An 18517-nucleotide genomic window follows, 5' to 3' on the forward strand; every position below is an offset into this window, starting at 1 on the left:
CCTACAACCCAGCTAGGGGGAACCAAAGGCTGCCACTTACCTTCTGTCTCAAATTTACTTGCCCCCAATCCCTTGAGAATTATTTTTAACATTCTGATCCTCAGAAGTGAAATGAAATACTTATAGGTGGGGAAAATTGATGAAAGTGGGGGATGGGGAAAGAAAAGGAGCAGCTTTCTTATGCCTCGGGACTTAAAGAAAAGGAAGAACTTATCAAGAATTTACTCTATTTTGAGCAGTATTTGAGTGCTTCGTGTTATTAAGTCCTCACAGCAGTTACGTAGGGTAGGGAGCGTTATTCACACTTGAACAGCAGAGAAATCATCAGTGAGAAAAATGAGGCTCAGAGAGGCTGGTGACCACCTGAAGTCACACAGCTATAAAAAGTGACAGCGCTGAAACTAGGCCCTAATCTGTGTGATTCCTCCTGGAAGGTAAGCATGCTTTACCTGTGGGAGTGCAGGAAAGCCCAAGTGGCTCTGTCCTCCCTACCTATCTCTCAGCTTCCCTGAGGAGGAGCTGGGGCTGAATCTGCCAAAAGCTGTACCCCAGCAGCATATATGGACACCTGGGACTCTCCCGGAGATGGTGGACCCACAGGCCGCTCTCTCCCTTCCTTCCTCCTCCCCTTATCTTCATCTCTGTGTCATTCCTCTGGTCCCAAACTGTCAAACGCCAGGTTTCCAGAACCCTTGGCATGTGTCCTTTCTCTCCCCGGGGTACCCCCTTTCACCTCATGCCTGGGTTTCTTCCTTCCGTCTCACACAAACAACTGCAGATGTTATAAAAACGCTTCCAAATAAAGCAGGAAATGCACATCTCAAGAACCCAAGAAGCATGGCTTCGAGGTCCGTGAATTCAGGCCCTGGTGCTTTTAAGCAAATGGATCTGTTGATGACGGTGGGAAAGGGGAGAGGGTGACTGTGTAGAGATGTTTGGGCAGCACTGGGGTCCCTCTATCTAGGGAAAGGGCAGGAGGAAAAATATGTGTAGGAAATAGTAAGAGAGGAAGACAGATAATGGTTCTTATCCAGGGAAATCTTTAAGATTACAGAGAAGTTTTCAAAAATGAAATTTGACTATAAAATTAATGCTGACAAAGTGGCAGCATTTTGTAAATTTCTTATGACAGCTAAATACCATGTGATATAGCAACAATTGCGTATTTCATTAAATATAAGTCAGAAAAAACTTTGGGGTACATTTAATTTAATTAAAATACAATTCTTAAGTTTTTCTGCTTACTGAAGTCTGACAAATAGCTCATAGGTCTCAGTGTTCAGCATGATTATCAGATCACTCGTTGCAATGAACGTACACATGCAGTCCGTGCTCACAAGGAACACACTGCGTTATCCTGAGACTCCAGCTTTCTGAGAGACCTTGGAAACCGTGCTTCATGAGAAGGGGTTTTATCCTTGAGGATTTATAATAAGCATGTAAAACACTGGCAAAGCTTTTGCTACACTGAATTCCAGTCTCATATTTTTAGCAGCTCATTATCCCAATTTCAAAGTATGTAATTTAAGTGCCATTGCTTTGCAAAGCATTAAAAATAGTGAAGTATCGTCATCTGGGTTCTAAATACACCTGGTGTCTCAAACTTTCTAAATAATTGGGCTACTCACATCATGCTCTGATTATTCATTTTCATGAAGATGAAACTTGGTTTGGGATTTTTTTAAGCTTATATAGGCTGATATGCCATATAGGCTACCATACCTGCATGAATATGCCTTTAATCTTAAACTTGTCTTTAAAAAAGCACATATTGCCACTCTTCTTAAAAATCTAGGTGAGCCCTGACCAGTGTGGCTCAGTTGGTTGGGCCCTGTCCCACAGAGCGAAAGGTCACTGCTTCAATTCCTGGTCAGAACACATGACTGGGTTGAGGGTTCTGTCCTAGGTCAGGGTGCATACAAGAGGCAACCAATTGGTGTTTCTCAGCCTCTCTTTCTTCCTCTCTTTCCCTCTCTCTAAATACAAATAAATAAATAAATATTTTTATTTTATTCATTTTGAAGGTGAATTTTTCTTCCAACTAAAATTCTTTAGAAATTTCAAAAAGGCCTGGCTGGTGTAGCTCAGTGGATTGAGCGCGGGCCTGTGAACCACACAATCGCAGTTCGATTCCCAGTCAGGGCACATGCCTGGGTTGCAGGCCAGTTCCTAGCAGGGGCCAGTTCCCAGCAGGGGACACATGAGAAGCAACCATACACTGATATTTCTCTCCCTCTCTCCTTCCCTTCCTCTCTAAAAATAAGTAAATAAAATCTTTTAAAAAAAAAAAGAAGTGGCCCTTTTGCTGGGGAGATTATTTGACAGAACACATAAAAACATCTTCTCAAATACAAATGGTATAAAATTATATACTATTAAAGCATTTCATTGGATAAATTCCACGTAAAATATTTTATATTTTCAAAGCCAGAAGGGAAATTTATTTATACAATTTTTTCTGTATAGAGAGCTTCTGTATCAGAGATACCTGTAGTTTTCTCGAAATATTTCTTGGTTCTTTGCAAGCAGCGATGATAATCCATAAACAAAATGTCCAAGTAGCTCTTAGGAACAATTTAGGGTCTTAAAGAGAGAAGAAACATTTCAGGGGGACCATGTGTGATTTCTTTCAGGGCAAAGTCAAAGGTCTTTTCAGGGCAAAGTCAAAGGTCAACCACCCACAGCTTGAGTTCAATAGATATTGAACCCAAACAGGATTCAGTCTTTGACCCTACCACTCACTAATGGGGTGACTTGTGCAATGTCCTTGTATCCCATTTGCAAGATGAAGATAACACTCAGAATGTTATTATGAAAGTTAAATGAGATAATGTACATAAGGAGCAGAGCATAGTATCAGCACATTACTTCCTATAAATTTTCCTTATAATTGACATTTCACTTTTCTGTGTTGGCTTTTGTTTTTTTTCTTCATGAACATCTAGGAAGTCATTTTAAATTTACAGTGTATTTCTATACATGTGATCTTGAACCTTCTTCAACCATTGGAAAGGCTTATTTTTAACATGTGCTTTGTATTTATTTTTCTTATTGAAGTCACAAGTGTGCTTGTGAGTGGGACTGCACATGTGTGTGTGTATGTGTAAATACCCACCTAGTGCATGGAGACATTAAGTCTGGTCTACCCATTGACTCATAAGTACCTTGAGAATTCAACATTAGTCCTGTGAAAACACTCCATTATAGCCATTCTTAAAGAGAAATCCAGTGTGTCAGTCATTACATGGAAAAAGTATATACCTTATGGTAGCAACTTGTGCCCCAAACCACCAGCTGTTACAAGATATATGTAAAAAAGATAAAGTTGTGTATCTTTACCCAGCCCATCCTGATCCTCCCTGGTATCTGAGAGTCAAAACTGAGAGGCATCTCTGGCTGATGTAGCTCAGTGGATTGAGCATGGGCCTGTCAACCAAAGGGTCACTGGTTTGATTCTCTGTCAGAGCACATGCCTGGGTTGCAGGCCAGGTCCCCAGTAGAGGTCACGTAGAGGTCGCTCCAGAGGCAACCACACATGATGTTTCTCTCTGTATCTTTCTCCTTCTTTTCCCCTCTCTCTAAAAATAAATAAATAAAACCTTTTTAAACGTTAAAAAACAAAACTGAGAGGCAGACTGGTAGAGAGTAGAGGGTGAAGTGTTTTTGTTCTGTCTCCATCTACGACAAATGCTTTGAGTTGATTGTTTCCTTCTTGCATTGGTTTGGGTGGCTCTGTGCTTCAGATGAGTCTGTGCCCATTTTTAGCCACAAGGAGCAGCAAGAGGGGAGAATTTAGATTCTGTCAGATCAATAACTGTAATGGTACTCCTCCTGCCATAAATTAATTTAGCATGAGCATGTGGCGCAATCGCAGCCATTGATACTTGTGAGGAAGTCTGTAGGAGAGGCTGCTCAGAAGGACACGTTGGACCTTCGGTAAAATGTCCACAAAGAAGCAACGCTTTATTTTTTTCCTGGCCTGTGTTGTGGTCATGTGACAATGTGGGCTGTGAAGCTGTTGCACCCTTTTTGTGTCCTGAGGGGACCGCCTTGGGAAAAAGCTGACCTGAAGCGGTGGCTGCAATAGAGAAAGGTGGAGAAGACCTGCACTCAATGTCCCCATCAGGCCACTGAAATAAACAGTGTGGGGCTGGACCTCTGGGACTGGCCGTGGATGGCATCCCAAGTGGTAGCCGTAAAAGAAACCCAAACCAGGAATCTCTTGCAAGAACGCTGTTATTGGGGAGAGCATATACATGGGTTAAATATTTGGCTGGAGTCTATTGCGGCCGTTGTTCAAGGGATGCAGATTATTGATAATGATTTTTAACCTAGCCTGTTGTTTTCATGCCTTTTTGAAAAAAGATTAATCTTCTATAAGCTTGTTAATCTTTTCTTGCCTTTTATTTTATTATTGTCAAAATTATACATAATATTTTGTACCTCCATAAAAATTTTTAAATCATTTACTTTTTTATGTTTTTTATTGGTGTTCAGTTACGGTTGTCCCACCTTTTCCCCCTTTGCTGTCCCCTACCCTGTATTCCCCATAGCAAATCCCCTCCATCGTCCGTTTTAAAATACATCTTAGAGAGAGGGGAAGGGAAGAAGAGAGGGAGAGAAACTTCAGTGCACAAGAGATACATTGATCAGTTGCCTCTCACATGCCCACAAGTGAGAACCTGGCCTGCAACCCAGGCATGTGCCCTGACTGGGAATGGAACTGGTGACCTTTCATGTAGCAGGCCAGGACTCAATCCACTGAGCCACACCCGCCAGAGCTAGTTTTGTGTGTTTTATGCCATAAATACTTTTAATCTTTCATATATTTACCCATTTATTTCTATTGTATTATGTTTTTTACCTGTTTTTATATTTTGCTTATTGTTTTCATGTATGATCTTGACCTCTTTCACTTTCAATATAGTTTCTCTTTTAAATGTGTGTGTATTTTATTTTTTTTTAAAGGCATGATATAGTAGAAAACACATGACATTTTCTGTCAAACTTTGTTTTCTATACTGGCTCTGCCACATACTTTCTGTGTAGTTTTTGGCAAATTCCTTAACCTAAAGCAAAGAAATGGTAGTGAGCATGGAAGATATCTACTTGCAGAACAAATCTCAAAGCAAGTGTAAGGATTAGAAATGCATGCTATATGCATTTCTAATGCATATTTTTAATCACATACTTATCAAAATTTAGAAGAGGAAGAGGGAAAGAAGATGGGTGGTTGAATAAATTCTTTTATGGTCTCATGTGTAATAAATGGGAGTCAAAGGATATACTATTCAACTGACATAACAAGTATTTTTATAAGGATATAAAAATGTACAAAGCTAAAAACTGTATGTTAACCAAGTTGCGTAGTGGAGGACCAGAAGGAAAGAAGCAAGGAGAAGGAAATATGCTACTGTTATCATTGCCCATATTAAAGAACTAAGTAAGACATCTAAAGAATTAAAATCTAAAAGCAGTATATAAACACAAATAACATATCGAACAAAAATGTTCTTAAATGCATTTAAAGACAAAATAAGTGAAAAGTGAAAATGCATGTAATAAAACAAATAAACATAAAAATGAAAAGCAGACAAATAGATATATTTCATATACATGCATATACACAGGCATGCACGTGTTTAACAGAAGACAAAATGTGAAAGACTTCTGAAACTGTTTGTTATGCAAGATAATAAATCTCCTTTATGTTTGAGCCATTGTGTTGGGTCTTTTGAAACTAGCTGTCAAAGGCATCCCATATAATTCACCTACCAGATAAAGTATACCTAACCAGCAGCCCTTTGCAAGGAACCCAAACCTTCATTCTAGAGTGAAAATTGAACATCACTTATACCTAACACCTACTGTGTGAGGCTCAGTTTGATGAGCCTGCCCTGGGGGTTGGGGAGAAATGGGATAAGTCACTTCCCCATCAGGAGTTCATCCATCGATTCAGATGGCACCCAGAATAAGGTCCCAACTGAGACTGCTTTTATACTGTAGATGTCACATTTCTCAACAGTCATGGTGAGTGGTGCTGGGGAAAGGTGCATTGATGGGAACCATTAACTGAGGCATAATCTAGGAGGCAGCACTGACATGGATGGTGAAAGACTGTGCAGGGGAAAAAGACTGTGGGAGAGGAGGCTACCCTAGCTGTGGAGTGATGAGAAGGACACAAAAAAGGCTCAACTCAACAGAACACCAAGACGCATGGGGAGCAAGGGGTCTCCTGGTGCCTGAAATCAGAGTCTAGGATATGAAATAGATGCAAGATATATGGGGAGCTGTCAGGAGGGATAAGGGCTGGAGAAAGAAACTGTTAATTCCATCGATACAATAAGCATGTATTGAGTTTATGCTATGTGTTTCCAATAGCTTGCAGTTTGGGGGAAGGGGAATGTGAACACAGCACTAAAAATCACCAGATGTGTACAAAACCCAAGAACACAGAGGCAGGCAAGACTCACAGCACTGGGGAAAAAATCAGGGCCTATTTCTTCAGGAAGGAGGTTGGCTCACCTCCAATGAAGAAGGTGAACCAAGAAGGTGGTGAGGAGTTCTCCACATCAATGGGTAGGTAAAGAGGCTTTCATGCACAGAGCATGAGCAGAGGCATGGGCATAAAATTAGCAGTAACAATTGCGATAGCCAACACCTACAATTACTGTGTGCCAAGTGCTCTGTTTACACCATCTCATTTCCTCACGATGATTTTATGAGATGGTTTGCTTTACTCTCATTAAACAGCTAGGAAACTGAAGGTAAAGGGAGTAGAGTAATTTGCCCACAATCTCACTCAAGGTAGCATAGAGCCTGGATTCAGACTCAGCATCCCCAGGCTCATACATCCACCTGCCGGCCAGATCCCCATAGAGGATGAGGCTTTTCCCAGAGGCCAGGACCCAGCTGGAGGAAAACAGCTGCGGTCACAACCTGATGCTCAGCAGTGGAGCTTTTCTTCTTTATAGCCACTCTCTTCTTTGTTCTTATAATACCTACTCCTGCAGGGAACTGTTTAGCAGAAAAGTACTAATTTTACTTCAACTCTATTGAAGTAAAACCTCCCATTGATAGTGTCCTTAGCAGAAAAGTACTAATTTTACTTCAACTCTATTGAAGTAAAACCTCCCATTGATAGTGTCCTTTCTGTTTCACCAGAATCTTCTAGATACTCAGGAGAAGAAGGAATTGTGGAATTTGGTGGTAGGGCAGGGGAAGTGCCACGTTCCATCTGCAAACGCACGTCTTTAACTGAACCTCTGGAATCACAGAGCGACACAGGGTGCTGTGTACAGGCAAGTCGGACTGCCTGGGAGGAGGCAGAGATGGAGCCGGCAGATGGATTTGGGGAAAGGAGGCAGAACCACAGAGTTTGGATGGAAGAGCTAGGCCATTGTGACAAGAGATACTCTCACATCAATTTCCATTTGGTAGGCTAAGAGCGAGTTAAGAAACTCTATTAAATAAACTGATATTTGTATATTTCATATGCTCCACAAATACTTCAAAGGTTATGGGCATAGAATTGTGAAGCTCTGTAGGAGAATTAAATAATAATTAACACTTATGAGCATTTGCCCATACTCTTTGGCACAGCGCTTTACATTCAGTATTTCATTCAGTCCTCAAAACAACCCTCATAAGGTAAGTGCTTTTTCCCCCATTTTGCAGGTGAAGATTCTAAGGCACAGAACAGTGACATGACCTGCCCACGGTCACCAAAGCTAGTGTCAGAGCCAGGATTCAGTTTTAGGCACTCAGACTCCAGAATCTATGCTCTTAATCAGGGCACAAACCTCCAAGCCCTCCTCATTTCTGTGTGAAATTATTTTAGTATGTTAGTGATACTAACATACTAAATACAGGCTGGATACAATACAGGCTGGATTATATTTCTCTTTATACCAATGCTATCATAAAATAGAGTTTTCAATACTTTTTATGGAGGAAGGCTTTCATGAACACATTTCCTTCCAGCTATTTAAAGAAAGTTTTTGGTGAGTATTTTCTGGGCCTTAGAATTTTTCACGGCTGCGTTCCTATCAAGCATTCTTTCTCACAAATGCTCCTTATCAGGGATGCCACTCAATTCACTCTGGAGAGAAACGGATCTAGTCCAAAAAAGCCTGGAATGACAACCAAATGTGTGCTTTAAAAAAAAAGAGCCACTAAGTTCCCATTAGACAACTGAAATAATGTTTGTTAGCAGATGTTCAGCAACAAACAATTTGTTTATTGGGGGTGGGGGTGGCGAAGGGGCTTAGGTGCCTGGATTTCTTTATTAAATAAAACATCTTTGTTTCTTTCTTTAGGATAGAATAGAGGATGATAAGTATATGAATTGCTAAATTTTTATTTGGACCACAGCTTAGGACAATCTGTCCTTTTAAAAGTAAAATAATAATGATAGTAATAAAAATGCAAATGAATTATTAGCTTTCATGACCAAGCTAAGGATTAGCAGCTACAAAAACCCTTGTTTTTACTGTGTTAGACTTCTGACTGTCAAACTAACCTGTATCTTATTTTATAAGCATTTGACTTATTTGAAAGAAGTGTAAATTATCTAAGGGTTTCCTTTGCTAAATTCACAACCCTAACTTGACATCCATTCAAATATGTGATAACGTTTTATCATGAAACCTACAACAGAATTGAATAATAAACATTTTATGCATCTCTTCTGGAATTGTAGCATTTTATTTAATATATATTTCCTTCCATGTTTTGGAAATTAGTTTTATGTCATCAGGACCCCTTGGCGGAACACTGAATTTTGACAGCATAACTTGGTGTATATTGCATTAGATACCTAACCCCCAAGTTTTAGGACAGCCAGGTTTTCATTCAAACCCGAAAATCCCAATATAGATGGCATTTTAGTGGTGGTAGCATGTAGTCCTTACAAGGTTATATCAGAAAATTCTCTTTTGCCCTTGCTCTTGCTCTTTCTTCTGCCCTCTTCCCCACTTCTCTCTCTCTCTCTCTCTCACACATACACACACACACACACGTGCACACACACACACACACGCGCACACACACTTCCAAGCAACAGCAGCTTCAGTCTCAGCCTGCCCTGACCTGGTGAGATGTTCCCAGGTGGTTTGCTTAGCATGAGAACCATCCAGACACAAAGGTTCTCCAAACCTATTTATTTGAATATATAACCCATATTTTTTAAATTTATGGTAAAAGTACAATTGTCATAAAAGTTCATTTCATCCTTTCATCTATCTCACTTGTCCCTATAGGAGAGTCTGTAAATAATTATTCTATTAATTGTTATCAAAGGTATTTTCTCTAGTCAGTCTTCTAAGGCAGCTCCGCACAACAGAAATATGAGCTACCAATGCAAGCCATTTATTTAAGTTTTCTAGTAGCCACATATTTACATAGAAAGGAACAGGTGAAATTAAGTATAATGATATGTTTTATTTAACCAATTACATAAAATGTTATATTTCTGTATGTAATCAATATAAACTAGATATTAAAGAGCCATTTTATATACTTTATCCTTAGTCTTACGTTTCTAGTGTGTTTTCTATACTTAGAGTGCCTCTCAAATCAGAGAAGCCATATTTCAGGTGCTGAAAAGCTAGAGGCAACCATGGTTCTGGGGACAGTTTAATTTCACATACATACTGTGCTACTAGATCAGGTCACAGGAAAAATGATGACTGAAACCTGACTCCCGCCCTCAGTGATGGCAAAGTGCAGGAGATCTTTTGACCTGATAACCTTCCTGGGCCGGAGGCGGATGGTGCAGTTCCCAGGACCACTAGCCTGAACGTACCTTTCTGCAAACTACAGACTCTCTCCCGCCCCAGGTCACTTAACCCCCTTTTTTCAGAAAGTGGACATAATATGCTGCCTCCGTTAAAACAATGTAACTTACCACCATCAGTCAGAAAACTGTTTTGATAAATGTATAAACCTAGAATGTCTTTAAAGTAAATGAACCACGGTCTCTTAGATGTGGCACCTCCGAGCAGGACACAACTGCACAACTGCACCAGGAGCCCTGTTGCTGTCCTGGACTGATTCTAGCCGTAGCCCCTTCCCAGCTTCAGAAGTTCGGGCCCTACTACTGCGTCAGAAAGCCCACTGTCCCCTCACCCTGGTCATAGCACAAATTGTGAAAAGCGTACTCTTTTCGGTACCCCCTATCCCCTTACGCTGGCTTCCTCCTTTAAGGCAGTTGCAGTGGAAGACCTAGACTTGTAAAGAACTGTCTTACCCCCCCACAGCCTCTTTTAGATTCCACAAGGTAGGCAAAATCAGGATGATCCTCTTAAGACAGCTTGCTTTCAGAGATGGCATAGTGTCCAACCTTCTGGCATCTCTGGGCCACACCAGAAGAGTTGTCTTGGGCCACACAGTAAGTACACAAACACTAATGAAACCTGATGAGCAAAAGAGGTTTTAAGTAAATTTACAATTTTGTGTCGGGCCACATTCATAGCCATCCTGGGCCACATGAGGTCCACGGGTCACAGGTTCAACACCCCTGGACGGTAGTCCTTAATTCTGCAGCGTGCATTTTTCACACAGTTCTTCATTTTCTCAGGAGTTTTCACATTCTAAGCACCATTTCCACTATGGAAAGGAAAGCTACATTCCCAGTGAAATTAATTACAAGTATCAACAATCAAGTAAGAGGAGGGGAACCATCCTGGAGCTGCTTAAATGGGGCTAATTCAGTGGAAAATTGCCTTGTCTTTGGCCATGGCCCTGACACTGTCTGCCTTCACATTTCTCCACACTCTGCCACACAACACTAGAATCTCTGCTTGAGTTGATTCTTAAAGTGCTTTCTTCTGCCTACCCAATTTTTGGCTGTTATGATTGAGTTTACCACAAAGTAGAAGTACTCATATTCAGTTCATATTTTTATTTCTAGAAAGTAATGATACGGGTTGAATGTTAGCATGATAAAGGATACTTCTCTTGTAAAGGTCATTGTGCTTCAAAGAATTAGTAATAGCTTCCTTTTTAAGCAAATGAGTCTTCTTCATCCAAAGCTGAGAGAATAGTATGGCATTTTAAGTTTCTAATTTAATACTTTGCTGTGTTTTTTAATATAGAGATAAGTGGAGTTGACTTACCCACTAGGCACAAAAGTCACAGTACCCAGGGTCCATGGTAGTTTTAGGGAACAATGACATGTTTTAATTGTTTTATATTCAAAAGAAAAACACAATACAGGCTGGATTATATTTCTCTTTATACCAATGCTATCATAAAATAGAGTTTTCAATACTTTGTATGGAGGAAGGCTTTCATGAACACAAAAGGGACGAGGAAAGTAATGACGCAGCCCCACAGTGGCTCATACACACAACCCCCACTGAACAGTCTCACACATACTCTGTTCTTCCTAAGCAGAGAGTAAATTTCCTTCCAGCAATTTAAAGAAAATTTTCTCTAGCAAAATGGTGAGTTGGAGTTTTCTTAGAATCTAAAGAGTTTAGAAAAGGAAGACCTAGAATGTGAGAGTCTGGACTCTACAGCCTGCTTTCCAATTAGCAAAGAACATCCTATTCCAGCTAGTAGAGTTCAAGGTCAAAGGAGATTTCAAACGTGCTAATTAAAATGTTAGATATTGCTTGAGCAGAGGGAAACTAATTTTGCTCACACATTTTGAGAGTGATTCATGAATGAGTGGGACAACATGTCAGACTGTATCCCAGACCTTAATCACTTATTAAAAGTTACATGTTCATTTATTTAAATCGAGCTAAATCACTAAATATGACTTCATAATAAAAGTGAAGTTAAGCATTAGCATTTCAACCTCCACAAGCCTAAGATCATTTTTGATATTGTGGAATGTATCAGTTGCAGACAAAGAAATGTGCTTGGCAAGGAGCCAGCCAGTGTGTGAGGAAAAACACTAGCAAAGGATGAAAATCTCTTAAATTAAAGGCAAAACAAATTTTAGCAGCAGGCCCTGGATTCCAGCCAGCACCTGTACCTTAGCAAGGCCTCAGTGGTCCATGTGCAGAGACTGGAGGTGCTGGAACAAAAGACGCTGCCCGACCATGAGCTGAAGTGAGACCCAGGGACTTGAAGGCACCTGGAGGTGGGGTGGGTGCTGCGTCAGGAAACACTGGGTAGTTGGGCGGTGCTGTCAAAAAGCCACAGGTGATGCTAAATGAAAGCTGAGCCTTGGCCAGCTTACAGCAGCCACACCTGGGGAACCTTTATTTTGACAAGGTGGCCAGTGGCTTGAGGGGCAGAGCTATGGAGCAGCTGCAGCTACACAAGTAGAGCCTCCAGCAACCCTGCTCCTTCTCATCATCAATCACCATCAGGTGCTTTATCTCCTAGGGCACTAATGCCAACCTGAGGTGCCCCGAATCCACACAGAGTTGGTACCTATCGGATTACAACTGGTTTTCATATAGGTTGAAAAATCTGACATAAAAAGTGTGAGGCTTGTGCAAAATCAGTTTCCCAAGGCTATAGATGAATTGTAAAATAGTATTTTATAATTGTTGTCATTATGTAAAGATTATGCCCCAAAACTTGTAGGAGAAAGGTATTATCGAAGTTTTTGGCAATTAAAAATTGTTAGTGTCCTGGATTTTGTATTTGGGAAATGTCTAGCTTTTTACTGTTTATAATGTGCTGCCACGTCTTTTCTCAGTCTAAACAAACACTCGAAACTGTTTTTTCTTAAAGAGCACTCTTCTCCCTTGTAAAAGCTACGGGACCTGAAAACCTCCCAGGTCTGTTCTTGTCTGCTCTCCCGCAACTGTGTGAGATCCAATTCCTCCATTCTTTTAGGGAAGAGAAACTTCTCACTGGTTAGAAAAAGAAGACAAATGATGAATACTATCAACGTTTTGGATAAAAAGTGAAATGACTGTATCAATCAAGGGTGGGCAGAAGGTTCAGTTGTTTAGGCTACCTTGTCCACTTACTGCTTATCCCAAGGAGATAAGGTGACAGGCAGAAATGAAAGGATGGGTATTTTTAAAACACATTCCCAGCCAATTGGACCATACTTTTACATCATCATCACCAACTCACAGTGTATTCACCAGTAGGATAAACTCCAGTCTCATCTCTCCAGCTTCTCCTTGTCACTTAGAGATACATGGGAAATGGAAAAGCAAGACGTGGAGGGACATGTTCTGGCTGTGAGAGGTGACCAAGCCTGGTTGTCCCATGTATAGACCAGTAACTGCTATGTAGACAGTTAATCAATTGGGAGTGATCTCCTTCTCTGTTTTTCTTTACTGTCTGAAGTGTGTTGAGCTAAAAGCCGCCACTACGCATTGTTGAAGTAATCGTACAAGGAGGTCACTAGACTGATGTGGCCTTTCTGCCTTGATGGCCTATGTAAACAAACCAAAACCCTGAGTCAGAGTCTATTCACTTGAACTGGAAAAAATACCGCTCAAGAACAATGAATCACAAACAGCCAAGTAGGCTCTCCCAAATAAGGCAAACTTAAGCTGTAAGCAATCAAAAGATTTCCTAACATTGCTTTCTGCATCTTCTCTACAAAAACCTTTGCCCTGTCTCTTGTCAGTGGAGGGCTCCTAACCACTTTTATCTTGATGCTTCGTGATTCAAATGGATGTTTCCCCAAATAAACTGAAGGTCTTTTTATTTAATTTATTTATTTTTGAAGAGAGGGGAAGGGAGGAAGAGAGGGAGAGAAACGCTGATGTGTAGTTGCCTCTCACATACCCCACACCGGGGACCTGGCTTGCAACCCAGGCATGTGCCCGGACTGAGAATCAAACCAGTGACCCTTTGGTTCACAGGCTGGCACTCAATCCACTGAGCCGCACCACCGAAGGTCTTGATATGCATCGGTGTGCCCTTTAACAGTTTCTAAACCTTCTCACTGTAGATAAAAGATTACAAGGCAGCAGCCTTGTCTTGGTTCACAGTTCTTATTCCCACAATTCTTGCCACTCTACCCCCATCTCCTGGTTCTGTAACCCAGTAAGAAAAGTCCACTGCAGGCTGATGACGATGACTGATGTTAATTGACCACTTACTAGAACTCATTCTGCTCAGCATGCATTTGTATTATCACATTAATTATCACAATAATACTGTGTGATAGGCACTGTTATTACTGGGGAAACTGAGACTTAAAGAGATTAGTTAACCAAAGTTACAGATTGCAAGTGACAGAACACACACAGGACATTTATATAAACTCTAAACCTTGTAACCACTAATACAACCATAAACCCTAATACGATAAAATGTAACTCCAGGAGGCTGAAATCTTATTGATCTTGTTCTTTGCTGTAGATGTTATAATGTTTGTTGAGTGAATGAATGAGCATACCTGGAGATAATTAAAGTAGCGGTTCCCCAAAGAGAGGTTCAATAGCATGGAAGGAGATGGATGGATCAAGTGAAAAATAATGAGCCCAATTTACTTGGGCCATAACTCGAAGAGCAAATCCATACATCTTGGACTCATAGGTGTCCGTGGGGGCAAGGGTGCAGTCGGTAAATGCGATTGTTATATTTTGTGCTTTGTGGCCATTTAAACATCCATATTAATTTTGCTAGTTATAAGCAGCAGGTGTTTCTTCCGTATAATTATTTTCTGATATTTAACTTGAAAATAGTAAGTAGTCATAAAGTTAGCTGATTAGATTCACTTAACCTCATCATCAAGACCTTGCTTTCTGAAGAATAGTTGAGGATTATTATTTTAGAAATATGTAAAAATAATCAAAATGATGTGAAATTATCACTGCAATGTAAGCAAACTCATCATCTGTTAGTTCTTTTGATTTATTCTGTACATCATGCTCTTCTTTGCCATACTTTTCAGACTACTTAATACTCTTTGTTCTTTAAAAAATCAAATTTCCTTTAAATTCATTCCTCACTTTGCTTGTCCTAGTCAACATGAATAAATTGTGTATGTATGAAGATATCAGCATATGTAGATGAACAGTGTGAATCGGAATACATTAAACTGACACTGTCAGTCTTTTTTCAACACCCACCGTACAAGCATAAATTTTCTTTTTTAAGAAAGAAAAATCTTGCCACATAAAGCCATCCTCAACTATTTTTAAACCAGTTTTCTGTGATTATATTCCAAATAAATGTCAAAATTTATAATTTAATGAATGAGAAAAAGTTTTATACCTAGAAAAGTTTCAAAATAAAACTATTTACTTTACTACCTAGGTGCATGGGTTTATGCCAGAGGTACCCCATGAGGACAGACAGAGAATGCACATGGAGTTTTCTGCAAAGGATGTTTATTAAGTTAATCTTATTTAAGCATGGGTTTTCATTATAAAATCAGAGGGAGCAGTCCTGGATAAAAAGTGGCCTTTAGATATAAAGAAATCATACTTAAAAATTGAGAGTATCTTTGTATTCTTTTTATACAAAAAGAATTTTTAAAATAACCTTCTCAGTAAATATTAACAATATTTCAAATATGAATTTAATTTAAATAATAATGCTTAAAACCTTTTTCATCAGCTTCTATTTAAGAGCCATCGGGGTATTAATGTTGTGATTTTATATATTTAACTAATAAGCAGTGTCTATTAAGGACAGAAAGATAAGAATGGGTGCTTATTGAGGGTTAGGAAGCACCAAATATCAGTGGGCACCAGCTGTTCGTGTTTAGAGGTCACACACCTGGAGGGAGAACAGGCCACTGCTTGCCACAGCAAACAAGACAAGATGAAGGGCAATGAGGTTCTTTTCCTTAATGTAGACTTATTTGACTGATGAATTTCTTAAATTTGAAATTAAATAAACTGGTAGAACAAGACGTTTCTTATGACTATGATAGAAAGATCCACAAAATTTTAATTATATACAATTTTCACAGATACCCCCATGTGCCTTTACTTTGAATTCCAACATTTACAGGAGATATTAAACATGAAATTTTAATTGACAAGAAGGAAAACCAGTGACTGCCAAGGTAATAGGGTTCTTATTTTGTCAGGGTTTTAGTGACATGAGTAAAGGTTTTAAAAGTTAGAGTTTACTCTCAGACGTCTTTCCATCATAATTACTACTTATATCGATAACCTCCTTTCCCCCTTTCTCAAGTCCCCATCTCCCCCAGAGAACTTGAGGTCTGGGAGATAAATAAAGCAAGAGGTAGAAAGAGAGGAAAGAGTGGGGCAGAAGAGATTTGGGTTGAGGTTTCAATAGCCTAGAAATCGTCAATAACAAGTGAACAATCTGACCTTGCAAAAAAAAATTTTGGTAAATATAAAAAATAATTTAACATGTAGCCATTTAGTTTATACTCCCAAGTCTTATATGTGAAGCCATTAGTCTTAAAAACACACTTATTTGCATGACTATTGGCCAAAATTTGGAGAGTCATATTCCTGTAGGTTGTATTTGGAAAAGAGATATTGAAACACAAGTGATGTAGGAGATAATGTGTCTTGCTATACATAATTCATTGGTCAAGGTCTACCTGTGTCTTAAATGTAAATCATCATTTCCAAAAATGCAATGTTCTCCAAACCTATTTATTTGAATATATAACCCATATTTTTTAAATTTATGGTAAAAGTACAATTGTCATAAAAGTTCATTTCACCTCTTATTTAAAGATTTTTGTGTACCCCCATAATCTCTCTTAAACATTTGTTTTCCATTACCTAAATAACAGAATAAAAATTAAAATAATCATCTGGACTTTTTTAAGTACCCACATTTGTTGATTTTAAAACGTGAGATGCGGGGTCTAGAGGGGAAAGGGGAGAGAATCACAGGGGAAAAGGGGAAAGACTCACATGAACAAGTATAAAGGACACATGGACAATAACTAAGGGTGGGGGGCAGAAATGGGAGGGAGCTGGAGAGCACTGGGGGGGGGGCAGGGCTGGGAATATAAGACATAAAACTGTACTTGAACAAGAATTAAATAATAAAAAAAATAAAATAAAATGTGAGATGACTGACTGGGAATAGGTTTCTCTGCATGAAGTCATTCAGTGAGTTCAGCCAGTCAGATATACACAGCTGTTGTGCCTGAGAATGGCTCTTTGCTAACTTTTGGTACACATTTTGACATCAAGTTAACAGAAACACAATCAAAGTCAACATTTATATTACCTGATTTTTTAAATTTGAAATAACTGAATGAGGCATAATACAAACTTCGAGAGTAAGATAAGTATTAATAAAGGGAAAAATTGGATTATTACCTTGAATTAGATTTTGATGATATGATCAGATGTTAGACTGCTTTGTAAAAACTATTTTTACTGTTAATATAACCTGCAGAGTCATACACAAAGTGCTCTCTTTAGAGGTGGCCATCAGCTTGACTTTTCCAATTTCATCAGTTTTTATTGTCCTTTATATACTTACCATCATTACGTGTATCCCTAATACTGTAGTTTAGTTTTGCCCATATTTTAAAGTTCTATATACATTGAATCATACTATATCAATTTTTGGCTTTTGTCCAAACTTAAGTTATTAGCCTCAGCTACATTATTGTCTGTAATTATAGTCTGTTTCTTTATAGTTCTGTGCAGTATTTCATTGTGTGAAAATATATATCACAATCTTTTTATCCATCTGATCATTAATGGGCATTTTGACCATTATCATTGTAAAACATTTATAATGAACATTTCTGTGAACGTTTTGGGGGCCCTTCTCTTGGCACACACAAATGTGTATCTCTAAGTATATCCTGCCCAGCGGGGAGTTTTCTGGGTCATTAGATAACATATATTTATTCAACTTGAATAATGTCTCCCTGGTTTCCACAGTGGTATATCGATTTATATTCTCATTAATAGCAGAAGTTCCTGTGGTCCCATAACTTCACCAAGAAAATCTCAGATTTGAGATTTTTTACCAATTGGATAGGTATGGATGAACATCCCATGGTGGTTTCAATCTGCCTTTTCCTTATCATCAATAATATTGAATGCTGTATCCAATGTTTATCTACCATTAGATACCTAGTTTGTAATGGCTTGTTCAAGTCTCTGGACATTTTTCTGTCGAGTTGTCTATACTTTTCTCATTAGTTTGTATACATATTTTAATATTCTGACCAACAGCTTTTTGTTGGTTATATATATCTTAGGCATATCTTGTGAGGCTTGCTTTTTTGCTATCTTAATGACATCTCTTTTTTTCAATTCTCATGTTATGTTTTATTTTTTGTGAACATATTTTACCAATAGACTACTGACTAGGATATTTAATCTACAACATGAAACATCTACTCTATCCCATTTTTCAAACATCCATTTTATCCTCTCACATATTATTTTTAATTAATTTATTTATTTTTAGAGAGAGGGGAAGGGAGGGAGAGGGAGAGAAACATCAATGTGTGGTTGCCTCTAGGGTGTTCCCCACCGGGGACCTGGCCTGCAACCCAGGAACGTGCCCTGACTGAGAATCGAACTGGTGACCCTTTGGTTCATAGGCCGGCACTCAATCCACTGGGCCACACCAGCCAGGGCATCATACACCATTTTTTCTATTCTGGTAAAAAAAACAA

Source organism: Sturnira hondurensis, unplaced genomic scaffold, assembly GCF_014824575.4.
Source record: "Sturnira hondurensis isolate 20B ecotype Veracruz unplaced genomic scaffold, ASM1482457v3 Scaffold0011291, whole genome shotgun sequence".
Lineage (NCBI taxonomy): Eukaryota > Metazoa > Chordata > Mammalia > Chiroptera > Phyllostomidae > Sturnira > Sturnira hondurensis.